General features: G+C 44.9%; 1 long non-coding RNA gene and 3 other non-coding genes across 4 annotated transcripts; all 4 read left to right on the plus strand.

Moving 5' to 3' along the window:
• The first annotated feature begins 855 nt into the window (after positions 1 to 855).
• Positions 856 to 14,994, plus strand: LOC118089259 (uncharacterized). Its single transcript, XR_004693096.2, has 6 exons — positions 856 to 878; positions 1,494 to 1,600; positions 2,778 to 2,889; positions 4,160 to 4,230; positions 5,090 to 5,252; positions 14,980 to 14,994. It is a non-coding gene; the product is annotated as an uncharacterized LOC118089259 (long non-coding RNA).
• On the plus strand, positions 1,286 to 1,380 carry LOC118089615 (small nucleolar SNORD12/SNORD106). The gene has a single exon (XR_004693166.1). It is a non-coding gene; the product is annotated as a small nucleolar SNORD12/SNORD106 (small nucleolar RNA).
• Positions 2,600 to 2,693, plus strand: LOC118089616 (small nucleolar SNORD12/SNORD106). The gene has a single exon (XR_004693167.1). It is a non-coding gene; the product is annotated as a small nucleolar SNORD12/SNORD106 (small nucleolar RNA).
• Positions 4,296 to 4,387, plus strand: LOC118089617 (small nucleolar SNORD12/SNORD106). Its single transcript, XR_004693168.1, has one exon. It is a non-coding gene; the product is annotated as a small nucleolar SNORD12/SNORD106 (small nucleolar RNA).
• Positions 14,995 to 19,892: the final 4,898 nt, after the last annotated feature.

Below are 19,892 nucleotides of genomic sequence, written 5' to 3' on the forward strand. Positions count from 1 at the left end.
GATGTTTTTGACTGGACCTGGGACCTTCTACATGCAAAAGCATGACTTGCTGAGCTTTATAGACTAGTTGGCAGACTTCAACCTTTCAGGATCTACCATATTTCTTACAACCAGTCCAGAAGGTGACACTGACTGTTGCAAGACATCCTACACCCTCTAACTGTGGAACAAAAGTATAATAATATTGTGTTGCCTATTTATACTTCACTGTAGCAATCAAGCATGACACAGTATACTAAATAAGCAATAATAATTATAAAAACAATTCTCCATCTCTATCTCCATCTCGATGAAAATAGGGATGTCCATTAAATAATGATATTTTTACTATTTATGCCCCACACATCTTACTGGGTTGCCCCAGCCACTCTGGACAGCTTCCAACATATATAAACATTTTCTAAAAGCTTCCCTATATAGCATTGCCTTCAGACGGCTCAGGGTTTGGATAACTCCATAACCTCCAACATTTTTCAAATGAAAATGAAAATAGGGACATCCTAAGGAAAATTGGGATATTCTGGGCTCAAATCAGAATCCAGGATGGCTTCTCTAAATCAGGGACGTTCCTGGAAAAGAGGGACACTTGGAGAGGGTCTGTATCTATCTATACACCTATATGGCATATTTGTAGGGGGTGTTTTTAAATCCCTGCCTAGCCTAGGGCATACTCTGCCCTTACCATTCTCGACCTAATTCGCCAGCATCTGGAAAAAAAGCGGGCGGGACTCCAAGCACATAGAAGCCACACCCCACGGGCTACTCAAGACTACATTTCCCAAAGTGCCTTGAGACGAGCGTGCGCAGTGAGGCGCTATGGGCTATATAAGAGCTCACGGCGCGCCTGCTCGTTCTTTTCACATGCGCCTTCCGTGGAGGTAAGATGTCTGCTTTGGGAAGCGGTTGCGTGGCGGGGCTTGGGTTGGGAATCCGCTGCCATCGGCTCCATTCCTTGTTTATTACACGATGCGTGCTGGTTCGAGCTGTTCCTCAGAACCCCTTTAACCCCCTTCGCCCTATATCGGTCGTTTTATTTTCTCGGTTAGGAAATCCGGGGGGTGGGAATGTTGCTTTGCGTGTGAAGCTTTGAGTTTTGCAACTGAGGGCTAACTTGTTGCAGAGGGGAAGCTTTCTCGTTGTTTTTCCTTCTTAGGCGGAGGTTCCCCCCCCCTCCCCGCCTTTCCTATGGGGCCAGTTCACATGCATGCTCTTTGAAAGAGCCCGATTTTATTTAATCGCCCCTCCCCCGCGTATCTCAAATTGCAGCCATACCGATCGGATCCTAACTGGTGCACATGATGACTTAAAACTTTTTTCCCCATCAGAGCGTCAGTGTTGATCTCTTTGCTGTTACAGCCAGAATCTGTCTGATGCACCAGTGTTTCAACAGCGAGAGGGGAGGACGGTTGAGAGTCTTGAGCCAAATTCATGCAGTTTGCAAGAGCAAATCTCTTATCGGTTAATTTGACTGTGGTGGGTGTCTTTCCGTTTAGGGCGACGATGCCGCTAGGCATGTACAGAGCGAACTGCTGCAAAAAACGAGCTGGCCGGAAGGAGGCGATGGCGTCACCTGAAACCCGCACGGGATCTGAATACACGTGTGAGTTTCCACCTTCAATCCTATTTTTCATTGAGACACCGGCCACCAATGATGTGTTAAAGGGTTTAAGTTAATATTCCACATATTGGGTGAAGGCCGCGATTCTGCTCATTTTTCAGGAGTTAAACGTGTTGAACTACATGAGACTTGCTTTTGAGTAATTAGACTAGAATTGCCTCTTACTCTAATGCAAATTCAGCAGGTTCTGCAGGCTGCCCATTTAACAATGCATTTCTAGATGTTAATGCGGTACTAAGGGGTGGATCTTCATGGTACGCACTGTGCTTTGAGCTAAGTTTTGCTTTGAGTAAACATCTTAAAATTCATAAAACTTAATTGAGCACACATGTGAGTGCCTGATTGTTGCCTATTTGTAAATATTTTAAAAGGAAAGATTGATTTTTGTGTAACTCAATATTTTGTACTGAAGTTTTCTGTTACTAGAGTAGCACATGGGTCAAAAGTACCTTTCGGTCTGGAATCAACTCAGTATGTTGGTTTGGCCTCTGAGAACAGGATGCCGGACTAGGCTGCTTTTTGTAAACCCAAATTTGTGTATCTCACTGCAGAATTAATATGCAGCGTACAATATATTGGCTATTGCCGTAATTTTGAACCCACTGCCCACATGTTTCTGGCCATTTTATTTGGTTAGGCAGCTTCATTGTCAAATTGATTTTGGTGCTGGACTCTCGGGCAGTTTTATGATGGGCTTAAAAGGGGTCGCATAATGGAACCAAGTATTCCAGAATCCTGATGTATACTTGCAATTTGTCCCCCAAACTGCTGCATACTGCAGCTCACTAAAAATTTTATGCAGGATTTAATTCCAGGGATGGCCATGTGGCCGGAAGATACCATTCCTTCAATTGGGAGCACAGTTCTAACTTCTATGCAACTTAAGCCTTCCTGTTGATAATACATAAGATGGTTGAAAGTCTTTAAACAGTAACTAGAAGTAGCCTTACAGTTTCTTATGTGTGGCAGCTATGGTCTCTAGCTGATGTTTGTGATGACCAACACTTTTTTCCCCATCAGAGCGACAGTGTTGATTTGTTGCTGCTTTAGCCAGATCTTGTCTGACGACATCAGCATAATCTTGTTTTTTACAGCATAAATAAATAAAAGTCATAAATAAATAAAATGACAACTCTTTGGTTTTCGGTATCATTTTTAGGATCAGAGTGAATTTGTAATCATTGAGGTGGGCCCATGCAGAAGAGATGGGTGACTTGAAGTAAAACCTTGAAAGGAGGACATCTTGCTCTGATCCTACACGAGCTTGGAAGGTAGGGGGTTTGCATCTTCTTGTTCTGTTTAATTTAGAAAATATAACCTGAGTAGGGCGTCTTAGGAATCTTACGCATGTTGTTGTAGCAGGAAAGTTGATCTGTTTTTTTTTTGGGGGGGGTTGGTTGGTTCAAATCCTTCCTTCAATGTCATGAACTCACTAGGTGGCTGTAGCACTCTAAATTTCGGTTCTCCCCCACCCATCATCTTTAATTTCTTTATTCCTACAACATCTCAGATGGCAAGTCGTTAGGTATGCCTAAGCAAAGACGTATACTCTGTATTAAGGAACATTTCCCCATAACCCTATAGTTGGCCAGTATTAAAGCCAATTATTATTTACGTATATCCCACTTTTGCTAACTCATCACACAGAAAGCTAAAAATGTCTAAAAGCTAATAATTTAAAAAGTAATTAAACTATAATACAATTAATATGATGTGACGGTGGGAGTTGGGAAGTGAACGACGTGTGGAAGTTAAGTGTGCCTGGTATAAATCAAGCAGACTTGATTATAAAACACAGGACTGGTTCCCACTAAGGTGGTAAACCTTAGGCTTCAAGTTACAGGTAGGTAGGTAGCCATGTTAGTCTGAGTTGAAACAAAATTAAAAAATTCCTTCAGTAGCACCTTAAAGACCAACTAAGTTTTTATTTTGGTATGAGCTTTCGTGTGCACACACACTTCTTCAGATACTTCAAGTGGGTCTTTACATAATTGCTTCTCAGTCAGTTTTCTGTACATGGAGAACTTAGAGGGGTGCTGAGGGCTAGTCTGGAGGTTTTCCTGAAAGCCTTATTTTCTGTATGCAGGGGCTAAATAGTACAAAGAAGCCCATGATAATGCGAAGCCACTGCAGGATATCATTCAGCCACAGATTGATCCCAGTGGGAAGCAATCATTGTGTATCGGATCAAACTGTCCGCCGTACATTATGCACAATCTTTACAGGGTTGTACAAAATAGAACTTGGAAATCCTATTTTGAGTTTAGTTATTCCCCCGAAGTAGGCATAGCACTGCAGGCTCTGGTGTTGCAAGTGAAGTCAAAAGGCCCATTCATACGCAGTTTTATGCTAATGTTGACTCAGTCTTATGTGAGCCTGTCCCCACAGGCCTTGAGGCTTATGCACTCCCCTCCCATCTTGCATGATATCCTGCTGCCCTGAAGCATGTGCTTATTTGAAGTTACCAGACAATTCACTGGTGTAATAAATACAAAGCAAATTTTTCCCCTTCTTTACTACCCTCCCTGTTTCTTTTTTCAGACTGCAGCACCGTATGTCAGACTGAATGCTTGGGAGGATGGCAAGGGAAATTGTGAAGTCTTCCAAGTGTTGTAAGTTTTGTAAGACCAAATTGCCATTTAGAAGAGTGTGGCAGGGTGCTTGCATGGCGTGCTATTCAGTGGTACATGATGACTTAATCTTTTTTCCCCATCTTATCGGCAATGCTGATAAAACATGCGTTATAGCCAGATGGTCTGATTCCACTGATGTCCAAATCTCGCATTGCATGCTTTTGTATTGGGCTTCGAAGACAGAAGCCGAGTGTAAATACTCTGCTATAAATGCACATGGCTTACTGGATTTTCATGATGATGGGAGCATGAGAGTTGTGGATAATGAGAAGGTGCAAGCAACTTTCCCAAGACTGCTGACCTCTTGATTCTTTGGTTTATTACATAACTGGTGCAGGAGGCATAGCTGCCAAGTTCTCCCTTTTTTAGGGGAAATTCTCTTATGCTGAATAGGCTTCCTCGCGAGAAAAGGGAAAACTTGGCAGCTATGGCAGGAGGATAGGTTTGAGATCTGCCTACCTGGTGTAATGTACACACCTGTTGAATGGTTAATGGACTTGTGTGAATAGATGGATAAATGCTTTCCTTGCCTTTGAATAGATGGCCAGTTTTATAAAACAATTCAAATTTCTGCAGCCAAGAGTTTGGTGCTGTAAGAGCTAATGTAACAGCAACCTTTATTTGTCGAGCCCTTTAACTCCTGTTTTGGCTTCAGGGCAGATTTAAGAGCCCCTGAGAAGGAGATTTGCAAGCATTCATTAATAGTAACTAGAATAAAATGGGCATGCCCTCATGCAGAAGGAAGATAGGTTAGTAGTACCATGAGCATGGTAATTACGGTAACTTAATCCTACCTGCAGTCGATGGGTGGCTAAGCCTTCTCTGTTTCTTTCAACAGGCGCAAGGGTTCCTGGTTGCTGCCCAATGGATGGCTTGAAGCAGAACAGCTGAGACTTGAAGGAGAAATTTCAGTGTCCATGAGTGTTGCTGTACAATAAATGCATGGTTTTTCACCATGACAAATTGAAAGTGCAGCTTTGAGTTTTCAGTGGTGTCACAGGGTAACTTTCTCCTCTCCTTCCCCAGGAACGTTCCTCTGTTTGCAGGGCTTGTCCTGATTGTTTCATTGCCATCATTTAGAGAAGGGGCAGTTGTGGGCAAGGCTACAGCTGTGTAAAGGTAAAGGGGCCCCTGACCATCAGGTCCAGTCATGTCCAACTCTGGGGTTGCGGCGCTCATCTCGCTCTATAGGCCGAGGGAGCCAGCGTTTGTCCGCAGACAGCTTCCGGGTCATGTGGCCAGCATGACAAAGTTGCTTCTGGCGAACCAGAGCAGTGCACGGAAACGCCGTTTACCTTCCCATCGGAGCGGTCCCTATTTATCTACTTGCACTTTGATGTGCTTTTGAACGGCTAGGTGGGCAGGAGCTGGGACCGAGCAACGGGAGCTCACCCTGTTGCAGGGATTCGAACCGCCGACCTTCTGATCAGCAAGCCCTAGACTCTGGTTTAACCCACAGCGCCATCTGGGCCATCATTTAGAGAAGGGGCAGTTGTGGGCAAGGCTGCAGCTGTATGGGGAAGTGCATATTTTAGTGTGCATAACCCAGGTTTTATAGCATTTCCTGTTAAAAAGTACCGTATGTCAGCACTGTTCCCATTCTCTTCATTTAAGTCAGGCATAGGCAAACTCTGCTCTTTAGATGTTTTGAGACTACAATTCCCATCATCCCTGACCACTGGTCCTGTTGGCTAGGTATGATGGGAGTTGTAGTCCCAAAACATGGAGGGGAGGGCCGAGTTTGCATATCAGCTTTGGTTCTTGTGTGATCACCATAGGCGACTAGGAATTTCAGCCAGGGGAGGGAATGGCCAGGTAGGTGGAGGGCTATCCTGGTGGTAGCCCATTGCATTTCTGCTTGCTGCCGAGAAACTCCATCCTGTGTGTTGAGCTAGATGCCCAGTTTTAGCAGGCAGTTAACTTAATGGGGCTGATTTTACAAAAAAGGACTTTAGTAAGTTGATTTGTCTTCCAAAACTGGAATGATTCCACACACCTGTGCTTCTTAATTGGGATCCCTGAGGGGACATTGTGCACACAAAGCTCTTTTGGCGGAAGAAGGTGTTGCTACTTTGAGACTCTTGTATATGAACTTCCCCTGTCTGTATAGCAAATGGCATTGAAGTCTGCATTGACCTTGCTAGGAAAAGCTAGGAGTGTTTTGAGCACAGGAGGGCAAACCTCACCAGATGTTTTGGCAGCGGGTAGACAGGTGTAGAGGGCTCTGGGAATAAACAAGTTAGGAGCTTAATTGTCTTCCATAAGCTCACTTGACAGTCCAAATGGTGCCTTGTCACAATCTGCCATGCCTAATGTAGTATAGGGAAGGACATCTGTACATCAAAATCACATTCCTCTTAAGGGGAGGCTAATCACTTGTACTCTGAGCAGCCCTGCAAGGCACCTCCTTTTTTTACCATTTGTCATGAGATACTGATGTGTCTCTCCAATCGGGTTTGGGTTCAGTTGCTGTTACATGCCCACACCTGAAATTTATGACATTTGGGTGCCAAGTTTTCCCAGGACTTGGCAAAAGCATTTTGTCTCTAATTGGTCAACCACAGCTCTGGGCCATCTGTCAATAGATGCCGATCTTGATTCTCCTACATAAGGACCTGATTGCTTTGTTGTTTGCCCAGTTAGAGAATGCCTCCAATTGGAAAGACTCCAAAGGATCTTCTCTGATAGGATGGCAAAGGAAAGTTTGGGATCTGGCTTTTATCCATTCTGTAAATAGCTAGCAGTGGCATTAATGTGTGATTGATACAAGTGTGCAACACGTTGCAGGTTTTGTTGGAATTGATCAATGCTATTTTGCTACAAAATCAATGAAACATTTTACAGGGAGAGAAAAGGCTAGCCGATTGTACAAAGGTAAACTTCACATTCGTTGGCAATACTCTGAGGCAAAAGTATACATGTGCCCCCCCCCCAAAAAAAATTGCCCAGAAGAAAATTCAGCCCTTGGATAAAAAAAGATTCCCCAACCCCCGGCCTAGATGGTGATCACCTTGCAAAGGTAATGCAGGTTTTTCTGTGAAGGACAGAAGATTTTGTCTGTCCATAAGTGGACTTAAAAATGTTGCAGCATCTGTTATCTTCCTTGGTAAGGTAAAGGTAAAGGTACCCCTGACTATTAGGTCCAGTCGTGACCGACTCTGGTTGCGTGCTCATCTCGCATTATTGGCCGAGGGAGCCGGCGTATAGCTTCCAGGTCATGTGGCCAGCATGACAAAGCCGCTTCTGGCAAACCAGAGCAGCACATGGAAACGCCGTTTACCTTCCCGCTGTAGCGGTTCCTATTTATCTACTTGCATTTTGACGTGCTTTCGAACTGCTAGGTTGGCAGGAGCTGGGACCAAGCAACGGGAGCTCACCCCGTCACAGGGATTCGAACCGCCGACCTTCTGATCAGCAAGCCCTAGGCTCAGTGGTTTAACCACAGCGCCATCTGGGTTGTTTCAAAGTGTAAGCCCACAACTGAAAAGTGGAAGAAATATTGATGGAATCCAAACTTCTGATGGCCTTTAAAATGCAGCCTTGTTAATTCTGTGCCTGCTAGTCAATGCATAATGAATAGGCCTCTGCATGGTTATTATTTAGGGTAATTACATTCTGAGCGGCTGCTGCAATATTCAAATCTCAATGGTAGGGGGAGGCGGGTACAGAAGACATTTGCCCTTGGCCCTGTGTGTTAGATAAGGTGTCAAAAAGAAAAGAGTGGGGAATGGCTCACTAAAACACTTTCCAATTATGTAGATTGATTTCCCCCCCTCATTATCAAACTGCTTTAGAAATAACTGACGTCTCCCAATCAAACAAGGTAATATTTACCATTTGCAGCAGTATGTGCCTCTCCAGTCAAACTCATGGTGCATAGGACAGCTGTAATTATTTGAAGGGGACTGGGCAGGTGCAACTTGTTATTGTGGTACTGCAGAAGTAACAGAATTCAGGTGCATGGGAACATGGGGGTAGCAATTCCCATGTTCTCTAGGGTTGCCAACTTATCAGAAAAATAGTATCGCAGCCTGCTCTGTATCTGAAGAAGTGTGCATGCACACGAAAGCTCATACCAAATATAAACTTAGTTGGTCTTTAAGGTGCTACTGAAGGAATTTTTTTATTTTGCTTCGACTCAGACCAACACGGCTACCTACCTGTAACTAGAACTATGGAAGGCACCACATTGAGCCGCATGAAATGGAAGTCCATCAACCTCACCAAGAAACTGGCACAGGTATCTGAAGAAGTGTGCATGCACACGAAAGCTCATACCAAAATATAAACTTAGTTGGTCTTTAAGGTGCTACTGAAGGAATTTTTTTATTTAGCCTGCTCTGTTTTATAGAAGTTTGATCCCAAGAAATTGGGCAGCTGAAATTGAATGGCATCAGTATATTTATTTTTACTTGCGAATGCCTGCAGATGAAACGCCTGTTAACGGCACAGGGATGTTGGGGCAATATAAAAGCTGGCAACTGTAGCATCTGTACAAGTTCTGGCGGTTCCCTCACTGCGAGAAGTGAGGTTACAGGGAACCGGGCAGAGGGCCTTCTCAGTAGTGGCACGCCCTCCCATCAGATGTCAAGGAAATAAACAACTATCCAACTTTTAAAGACCTCTGAAGGTAGCCCTTTTTAGGGAAGTTTTTAATGTTTGAAGTTTTATTATGTTTTTAGTGTTCTGTTGGGAGCTTGAGTTTGAGATTGTGGGACCTGAACAGTTCCTGAAAGCTTTTATTCCTAATAAAGACAACTTGTCAGTAGGAATGCACAAGTCAGAGATGGGCAAATGAGGTGTTCTATATTAATTGCTAGAGATGTAATGCAAAAGCGTGCACTTGCTTATGAGTCTGTAGGGGGTGCTGTGTGCACACTTTTTGCTGAGATTTCCTTTCCCTTTTATCTGTTTGCCGCTTGCCTGTTCCTCCTGTGAATTATGGAGTGCATTTCAATCTGCCAAGTCATCTCTCTCTTCCGTGTTGGTGCTGTCTCCTTGTCACTAGACCAAGGGATGCCATAAATAAATTATCTGACCAAAAGGTTTTTAGCTGGGGCAATTGAATAAGTTTGGGGGTTGGACTGGATGGCCCTTGTGGTCTCTTCCAACTCCTATGATTCTATGATTCTAAGATCCAGTATTTGACTATGGATTCAGAACCCTAATAATTGACTTTATTTCTATTCTTTGTATATTGCATTATTGTTTTATCGTTATGGCCGATGGCTGATGCAAATAAAGATTCATTCATTCATTCATTATCTGACCAATAGACCACGGACGGTTTTAAAACAATGTTCTTACACTTTTTATGAATAAGGGGCTGGTGAGAGGGAGGGAAGGCTCCCTATTTGGCATGTAGCCTTGGAAGAAAGAATTTGCCCATTAGCCTGAACTCTGAAGGACCTTTTGGTTTTGTTACAGGGAACCAGGCAGAGGGCCTTCTCGGTAGTGGCACCCGCTCTTTGGAACGCCCTCCCACCAGATGTCAAAAAGAAAAAATAACTACTAGACTTTTAGAGGACATCTGAAGGCAGCCCTGTTTAGGGAAGCTTTTAATCTTTAAGAAATTAGTGTATTTTAATATATCTGTTGGAAGCCGCCCAGAGTGGCTGGGGAAACCCAGCCAGATGGGTGGGGTATAAATAAATTAATTTATTTATTTATTTATTTATTTATTTATTTATTTATTTATTTATTTGAGTTACCCAAAGTGGTTATTGCCACCTGCAAATATTTTAGGGAAAGGTTCCTTTGACACAACCCAATAAATGTTTATCACAACAAAGTCCCTTTGAAATAAATGGCAGAACTGTACTGTACAATCAAATGCTTAAGGCTGCAGTTCTGTGCAAGCAGGGTTTCAGCTATGAAACTATGAGACAGTCTGGTACCTAGGAGACCAGGGTTTAAATCCCCACCTGGATCATACGTAGCTACTATAGTTTGTATGTTCAAACAGATCTGTTTCTTGGTTCCACTGAGGAAAATAGTACAGTTTATGGCTCTGCCAGACGTTGGAATTTCTTCTTTCAATGAGCAAGGAATGATTTAACATTTATATTCCCTTCCCCAGACTCAACTCTTTCTAGGCACATGCTGGGGGTATATTTAGTCTCCCAGTGCTCAGCAGGATGGTTCTATTATGATAGTAAGATAGTTTGACCTATTCACTCAGTGCATCCTTCCTTTTTCATCCGGACAACCTGATCTTACGCATGTTTTACTTGGAAGTAAGTCCCATTGATTTCAGTGGAGCTTACTCCCACATCATAAGTGTATACAGGATTGTGGACCCAGTTGATTTCCTTCCTGGGAAGAAGGAAGGGCTCCTGACGCATCAATTTTGTTGGTGGTGCTTTCTGCTCCACCCCCTCCCCCAACATTATCAATCAGATTTGTTAGGTTTTTGCAGCTGTTCTAGGCAAGGACAGGATGTCCTGCCCTTTGATCTGCCCGTGTTGCACTGTTGAAACATTCTACTCCAGGCACCCCCAAACTGCGGCCCTCCAGATGTTTTGGCCTACAACTCCCATGATCCCTAGCTAAGAGGACCAGTGGTCAGGGATGGTGGGAACTGTAGTCCAAAACATCTGGAGGGCCGAAGTTTGGGGGTGCCTGTTCTACTCCATGCTGATTTTCTTACCAACATGGCCTTTGGATTGTTCAGCTTTTGCGTCCACCAGTTGTGTTGGAATATAGGCATAACAATCTATTGAATTGTAATGCATTTGAGGTTATGCTTGCATGCCACTTTTGCTCACCTCTCACCTGCCTTTCTAGAACTACTTCCCAGTCCTGGGGCACCTGTAGCTTGTGATGATTGCCAGCGCCCCAGACCTGGCTGCCATCTTTCTTTATGGAGCTGAACCCCCAGCTTAATTCTGTTAAAAAAGGATTCTAGGTTGTCAGTTTGCCATCCATGGATGGCATTAGTTCTTTAAGAGCTCTGGAAAAGAGGATAAAGCCAGGGCTTGTGTCATCCCATTGCTGGCCTTCTCTCTTACCTGATGTGGGGCAGTGTAAGCATTCTGCTGGCTCTAGCACAGGGGTCCCCAATCACCTTCTAAATCCGGCCCACGGACGGTCCAGAAATCAGCATGTTTTTACATGAGTAGAATGTGTGCTTTTATTTAAAATGCATCTCTGGGTTATTTGTGGGGCATAGGAATTCGTTCATATTTTTTCGACATGCGTAGAAGCAACTTCTGGTGCCAGTGCTGCCCGATTTCCGGTGCCCAGACATGGGCAGAGCGGCACCCGAAATCGGTTCTGCGCATGTCCAGACATGTGCAGAAGGAGCCTCCCTGGCAGGTAGGAAATCGGGGGATTTACAGGATTTTTTTCTATTCGGGATAACAGCGGGAAACGGATTAAAATCCGGGGGTTTCCTGTGAAAAAAGGGAGACTTGGCAGCTATGACTATATGAAGATGCTGGACGACTGAGCCTGGGACATTTGCATAAAAAGCATGTGCTCTTTCACTGACCAATTTAGCCCTTCTCTCAAAACCTTCTCTTGGCCCAGTCTCATGGTTGATGATGTGGAGGATAAATTTTGCCCACTTTGCAATAGTCTCCTGAGGTGTAGCGTATTCCCCCCCCCCAAATGAATGAAAACCATTTACTCAAAGTGGTACTTTTAGGGTTACCCTTGGAGGTAGGGGTTGAACCAGCTCCCCACTGATGACCTCTGTGACTCCCTCCACAAATAATTAAAACCTGCTCTTACCTGAATATTCATTCTGTATCTTGGTCACAGCAGTGTTGGAAGCATACTTATTACAGGAGTTCAAGGAGCAGCCCCACCTTAGCAGAGCCCCAGAGGCAGGAACTGGGTCCATGCTGGGGTGCGTGGAAGAAAATGGAAGACTGAAGGGGAAAAGAGTTGCTGCAGGAGAAGCGTCATGTGATGGTGACAGCAGGAAGCCAGAGTCTCCTATCAGTCACTTCCCGTGAACCTACTCATGTATTAAGGCCTGCTGCTCGCAAGCAAGGCAGAGAAGTCAAGAAATGGACACGGGAGGCTGGGGTGAGACTGATGGGGAAGGTGATTCATGGTCCTCCCTTGCCAGAGATGAAAGCGCCCTAGTGAGTCAGAGATAAGAGTCTTGGAGATGGAACAGCATGGGGACAACCTTCATCCCTCTGGCTGAGGAACTGCCATGTTTGGTGTCAAGAATAAATTGGCTCATATTATTTATGGCAGGGATAGAGAACCTGCAGACCTCCAAACGTTGAACCACATCTCCTGCTGTCTTTGGCTGCTGACCATGGTGGCAGAGGCTGCTTGGAGTTGGAGTCTAACAATATATGGATCATCAGGGGTGTGGAAACCTTTTTGCAGCCTGAGGGCCGCGTTCCCTTCTGAGCAAGCTTTGGGGGGAGCCACTTGCCAGAGCTGGGTGGAGCCAGAGGCAAAAAGTGCGCGGAACAACGAATGTAAATTTTAACTGTGTGTATAATAGGCTGGTTTCTATGCACAGTTCCACACCTATCTTCTATCCAGGCAAGCAAAAGGCATTGTCGGACTGTGTTGGACGTTTACCCTGCCCCTGAAGAATCCTGAGAACCATCGTTTACCCGTTCCCAGACCTTCCGTTCCAAGTACCCTTAACAAACTAGTTCCTAGGATTCTTTGGGAATGGGTGTACTTTAAAAGTATGGTGTGCATGTGGCCTCCGAGTTCAAGGACACATTCCAGCCAGGCAAAAACACCTGAGCATGGGGCAAAGTGGAGCCAATAAGAGGTGGGGCTAAGGGAAAGCCCTGAGGGTCAGACAGAAGCCCCTAAAGGGCTGCATTTCACCCAAGCCTGAGGCTCTCCACCCTTAACTCACAGTGATATGGGACTCCACAGGATGGTTAATTATAGGGCTTCATTCCCTTTTAACCCAGTATTGATGTCCATATTAAATGCAGAGCAGAACCTGGGTTCCCTTTCTGCATAAATAGAAGAGAGCGCCTGGCAGAAGAAACTAGGACAGCAATAACGTCAACTGTCAAAAAAAGACCACATAAGGGAAGGGGTTTTCCCTGGGACAATGGTTGAACCTGGCCTCCCTGCAGCCCCCATATAATCTTCTTGTCATCTCGCTTGGAACACAGTTATTCTTGGAGCCCAAAGCGAGCAAGGGAGGAAATCTCCAGGGGAGCAAACTCCCAAGGCTTTGTTTCATTACAATAATTTCCCAGCATAGGAAGACTGATGAAGTTTGGGAGAGCTGTAACAATATAAAAAAGCACATTACCAAAGCGCTCCTAATTGGGAGGGATTTCCTGCATTTGTTGGGCTTCAAAAACCGTCCTGCCTGTTTCCATTGCTGCTGTTTTCCCAAGCCCCACCTGGACATATGTCTTCCTTGAGTTGTGGGTAGTGGGATCAAGGAGGAGCAACAGAAGCTCTGTGCTGGGGGGGGGGGAGAGGGATCAACCTTGGGCATGTTCGGATAGCTTTCTGTCCAGCACTTGGTGCTGTGCGAGAAGCAAACAAGGAATGTTTTCCTTGCAAGATCTGTAATTGATGCCGCTTGTGATGTCCACTGATGGGTACAAACTGAGGGAGGGCAACACTGAAGATGTCAGGATTGGATAGGTGCTTGTGTATTATTGTATGTACTGCTCCTCCTTTGGATGTGTGGTGTTTGTGTATGTAATCCTGATGGATCAACACAATTGTCTGAATTTTTGGAATCTCCTTGGGGTCATGGCTATAGGGACTGTCTCAGGCTGGATCTAGATACATCAAAGAAGCGTTTCAATTAAACGTGTTGTAAACTCACAGAGGGAAATCCGGTAGGGAAAGATGGGACTCCACAGCGCCATCTGGTGTCGCAGTGTTGCATATACAACACATATAAAATGCTTTTTCTTTACCATTCTAGCGGAGTCCCCTGTGATTTCCTGCACTTCAACATTTTCCTACTCTACCACTGAATATTGTTCCCAGCTCCCTGTCCCTCTGTACAGTAGTATGGTCATTACAAGCCCCAAATTTCTGAACTCTCTAGCCACAATCTACGTAACAAAGTTCAGCACAAGCCCATTACATGTCTGCCAGTAGAGTTTGGCTGAGGATCAATTGCACCTTGAAATGTCAATATAGCAGGCTATGTTCTGTGAAGGGCTCCAAAAGTTCCATGTTCAACCTCTGGCATCTTAAGTAGAGCTGAGAAGACTTCTGTCTTTTATACCCTGGAGAGCTGAGCTGTTGTCAGTCAGCTCAGATAATATTGAGCTAAATGGAGCAGTAGTCCAGGCAACAACCATTTTGAGAGCATTCAATTGATGCATGACTGCTGATATTTGGGTCGCTTATTGGACCCAAAAGAGGGCAGAACGGGAGCGGAACATAACGAGGCAGGGTGGGCTTGTACCTGCTCTGCCGATGCACACGGGGGGGGGGGGGGGCAGGAACACAACCCCCACGCAAATTGGGGTTTCCTGTATAAGGCAGCTCCTTATATTCCTCCCTAACTTCACCTCTGGCTTTCTTTTCACTTGGCCAACGCAACCTGAGAATTGGCGAAGGGATTTCCCTCTCTCTTCCCAATTATCTGCAGAGATAACGAGGAGGAATGATTGCCGTTCAGAGGGGCTGCAATGCCAATTACTCTTGCTCATTAAACATGTTATTTAAAAGTCCCCAGTTCTTTTGGAGTGCAATTATTTAAAGTCTAGTGACCCTATTTGTAACTGACATTTCTCCCCTCTGTTTTTCTTTAAGGTTCTCATCTACCAGACAAGTACTGAGTGAATGTGGCTATCGTTATCAAAGAAACCTGTGTGGTGTGGATAATTTTTTTCTCCCTCTCGTGTCGCTAGAACTCTTGGACAGGTGAATGTTGGAAGATTCGGGAAAGAGGATAAAGGACTTCTTCATGCAGAACATGGTTAAACTGTGGAACTTGCAGCAATGGCCACCAGCCTAGAAGAGGCTTTAAAATACGATTAGACAACTTCATGGAGGAGAGGGCTACTAGCCATGACGACTACGCTCTGCCTCACCTGTTGGATGCCATCATGCTTATGAATACCTGTTGCTGGAAACCACAGGAGGCAAGAATGCTCTTGTGCATGACTCCTACCTGTGGGTTTCCTACAGGAATCTGGTTGGCCACTGTGAGAACAGGATGCTAGACTAGACAAGAAGGCCATTGGCCTAATCCAGCAGGCTCCTCTTATGTTCTGAAAAATACAAGAGTTTTATTTACCTGAACTGTAGCTAACAATATTGTGACAAAGGGGCATTAACTGCAGAAGGAGTCAGTATAAAATGTAAGCACACAGTGGTGTGGGTTTAAATGTTTTTGCTTGAACATTCAATCAGTGGTGGCTTGGGGATTAGAGAACATGGCCCAAGGTTCAGTGCTGATGGGGAGTTGTGGACTCCAAGTGTTTAGTGTCGCACCTGAGTCCAACCCCTATGTCTGTCCTATGGTACGGGAGCTATTTTTAAAATGTTGTTGCTGGCTTTTTCAAAAGCATTTTCTTGCACTGGAAAATATTTCCCAAAGAACCAAATCAAAACCTTAGAGGCTTTAAGAGCTGTATCTACCTCTAAATCAGAAGTGTGATTCTTTGCTTTCATCGCTGGGGAATAAAACGAGAGAGTTGACAATGCATCTTCCAAGTGCATTTTGTGTGTTTTTCTTTTCACCTAAAAATAGATTGGCCAATTTGGACTTGCTCCAGTTTCCAGTGGGAAATTCTCGCCCTCCATTGATTCCAGTGGAAGCCAGTAAATTTCTCCCACCCTTTTCACCTAAGACCAGCCACAACCTGCCAAGCCCCTGGAGTGCATTAATTTATTAATTTCATATATAAGGAGCTTCCCATTTACAATATAATAACATGTACTGTTAAAACAATCACACACAAATTATAAATATAGAAACAGGTTAAAATGACAATAGCACGTACAAAAAAAATATATCAGATCAAATCCAAGAGCAAATGAGAGAGCAAAACTAAAGAAAAAACTTTTTGATACTGACATTACTGCTGTGTTTGCAACTAATGAAGTCGACCCTGGGTTAATGAGCCCACAATATGTGGCTCTTGAAAAGGTCAAAAAATGGTTTGCAAGGCGTATAACAGTATGGAATCCTGATGGGAGATAGTGCTTGATTTATCCTATACAGTTACACAAATAAATCTCTTCTTCCCAGATGAGGCATCTTGTGGCTTTCGATCCTAAGAATGAAACTGTCAATGTGTCAGCCCAGCTGTACAAACCTGAGGATAATGTATCCTTGTTCTTAAAATAGTTCTGCAAAGATGACAGTGACGACCAGCTGCCTTCACCCCTACAGCTTCCTCAGCCCCTTGGCAAGAACTGATGATGATAGGCTAGTCCTTGCTTAGTTGCCTTAGTTGGCAGTTTGTTTCCTCAGGGGACCATACTGAGATATGAATGGTGGGTGGATCAACATCTCCAAAAGCAGAACTGGGGGAGGGGACTTGTGGCCCTCCAGATGTTGGGTTGCAACTCTCATCAGCCCAGCCAGCAGGGCCAATGGAAGTTTTTGTCTCTTCTTCATTGTCTCCAGTTTGGCAAGGGATAGGAGTTAGTCCAGGGAGCCCCACATGAGTTGTGTTTGGTTGGTGATGTCTTTTCTGCAGCCACACCTAAGCTTTGGAAATTATTGCCTTGGGGGTGGCGGTGAACCAATTTGGCCTTCCAGGTCAGATCTTTCTCTCCCCCCCCCAACCTGTTAAAATTGAGCTGCATGAGTGGCAGAAACTCCAACCAAGCAGGATCGATTTCTTTACTCATCAGTTAATGAGCAGGGGTTTAAATTGGGCTGCTTTGCCTTCATGTGTCAGTTCTTAGCAGGGAACTTGTGGACACAACCAAGAGAGAATGGAACCCTGCCCATCAGTTGATATCACCTGCTCATTGGAGCGACTTCAGTTGATTGGCAGTAGGGTGTGTTTTTGGTAAAATGGGCCGGGTTGGACCCTCTGGAAGTCCAATACAGTATTGTCCTGCCCTTGCCTTAGGAGGACTCGCCTCATCCCCTCTTTGGTGCCTGGCTATCACCCTGTAAAGGCCTCCCTTTCTCCAGCAGACATTTGGCCTCTTGAGCTCCTCAGCTGCTAAACATCTACCGGTACTTTGCAGAAGACACTCCTCTGTTTGAAGGCCTGTTGTTCCAGGGCTGAGTTTGAAAATCAAGAACATAGCAAGCTGCCTTATAGTGAGTCAGGCTATTGGCCCATCTAGCTCGGTATTGTCTACAGTTGGTTTGCAGTAGCTTTTTCAGGGTTTCCGACTAGGAGTCTCTCCCAAGTCCTCTTTGGGGGGGAGTCTCTCCCAAGTCCTCTTTGGGGGGAACACAGAAACTATCTCCCATTGGGGTTGGGGGGTGGTTGTTGGCATCCCTCTCAAGAGACAATGGAGTGCGCCTCCAGGGGTGAAGTCAAACTGATGCATTAGCACAGGCATCCCCAAACTTCGGCCTTCCAGATGTTTTGGACTACAATTCCCATCATCCCTGACCACTGGTCATGTTAGCTAGGGATCATGGGAGTTGTAGGCCAAAACATCTGGAGGGCCGCAGTTTGGGGATGCCTGCATTAGCAGCACCAAGCAGCACCCTCCCTGGGAGGCATGCCTGGGCAGTGTATGGGTAGGGATAGGGGAAACCACAGAGGTCCTTCAAAATTTGTCCCAGAGAGGCTCCCCAGCATGAACCTGAACTTTTATGCTAATAGATGAGCACAACCACCAATTTTTATTTCCGCATCTCGGGGGATTTCCCCCTCTTCTTCCTCAAGGAAAAAGGACGAAGCCTTCAGGGAATTTGAGAGAAAGAGCATAGATGGCAATATGCAGTTAGCCAGAAGGAGCGCCTTCAGTAATCTGTCTTTCTGTTGGGTCAGTGAAGTGAACACATAATTAGCTGAGTGAAAAGGATGCTTAATGGAGTACAAGGCAGGCCTATTTCATCTCCTTTGGCTCCTATTTCCCTGCCACCTGGAACAAAAGAGCAAGAATACTTTGCGCAGCCATAAAACGGAGTGTTTGTTCTCTGGACTTTGTGTCATCATTCCCCCCCCCTTCTCCCCCTAATAATAACTGACGTTATTTCTCTCTCTCTGCATCCAAAGAATATGTCAACCATCTCTAAAGGGCAGGTGCTATAAGCAGAATCAAAAGTTGCTGGATAAGAAGAGAAATGTTTTGCAGGCAGATTCACACCACAGATTTAAAGCACTCCCAACACAAATTTAAAGCACGTGGCCTCCCCAGTAATCTGGGAGCTGTAGCTCATTAATGGTGCTGGGAATTGTAGCTCTGTACAGGGGAAACTACAATTCCCAGGTTTCTTTGGGGGGGGGAATAATGTGCTTTACTTGTCTGTTGGGTGTGCTTTAAATGCATGGCATGAGTATAAATGGAACAAAGTTTGATGTTCAAAACATTCATTCATTTTGCCATCAAGGTACACAGTACTTTATTCTATAGCATAACATAAGCAAGTTATAAGTTAGGTTCCTGACTTATGGTGTGCACATTTAAAAAACAGTAGGGATGATAACAGAGATGTAGGAGAGGGAAAGGGAGAAAAAGACGGTGTAAGGTGAGTGACATGCATATGAACAAACTCAGACACATTTATTTAGGCCGCAATCCTAAACACAGGAGTCAGCTCCAACTGGACACAGGGGGGTTAACATCTGACATAAGTGTGCATAAGAGTCTAGCCCAGGTTTCCTCAAACTCGGCCCTCCAGATGTTTTGAGACTACAGTTCACATCACCCCTGACCACTGGTCCTGCTAGCTAGGGATCATGGGAGTTGTAGGCCAAAAACATCTGGAGGGCCGAGTTTGAGGAAGACTGGTTTAGCCCAAGATGTTAATTTCAAACATAGGTTTTAGAGAACGGGGATTGGTGTAATGGTTGATGATGTCACAAAGACAGCGATAGCTCCCTTAAATCAGGGGAAAGCTGTGATACTCTGCTATTCTGTCTCTTGGGTGAAAGTTCTCTTGCTGCTTCCCCAAAACTCAGAATATTAGCTTCCCCAGCAACTTAGCTTGTTGGTGATAGCTTCCCTGCCCATTCCAAGAAAGTTATTCAGAAAAGAGGAGGCAGAGAGATGTGTGAAACATTATTATTATTGAAGTTTTTATTGCATGTGATTAAATACGAAGATTGATTGCAAGGTTTGTTTGTTTTTCCTGGTGATGTTTCCAGGGTGCCCGCTGGCAGTGGCAAACATTGCCCAGTTCTAAATGTGTTATATAAGGGTGCTCCTACTTCTGTGAGCAGGAGGGCTTGGCCTGTAGTGCAGAGAGACAAAGCCTGATGTTCCTGGCCACCAGGGACAATTAACAACCCCAGATTCCAGCCGGCAGCAGAAAGTGAGAATAAATGCTCCTTTGTGTCCATCAATCCCCAGCTGCCAGGATCTTCCTGCCCACCCGTTTAACAAAAGAGGACAGAGGCAGAGCCTCTGGGAACTGGGTCATTGGCAGTTCCACCGCTGTACAGCTTGCTTAATTAAGGCAGAAAAGGAAACTCCCAAGCGGCTGGCAGTAAAGATTGTATGCCGAAAGAGCAGATAAAGTACCCCGTGTGTGCTTGGTGTGGTCTCGGCAAACAGGCACCGTTTCTTTGAGTCAAGGC

The sequence above is a fragment of the Zootoca vivipara genome, chromosome 7 (genome assembly GCF_963506605.1).
Source record: "Zootoca vivipara chromosome 7, rZooViv1.1, whole genome shotgun sequence".
NCBI classification, from domain to species: Eukaryota; Metazoa; Chordata; class Lepidosauria; order Squamata; family Lacertidae; genus Zootoca; species Zootoca vivipara.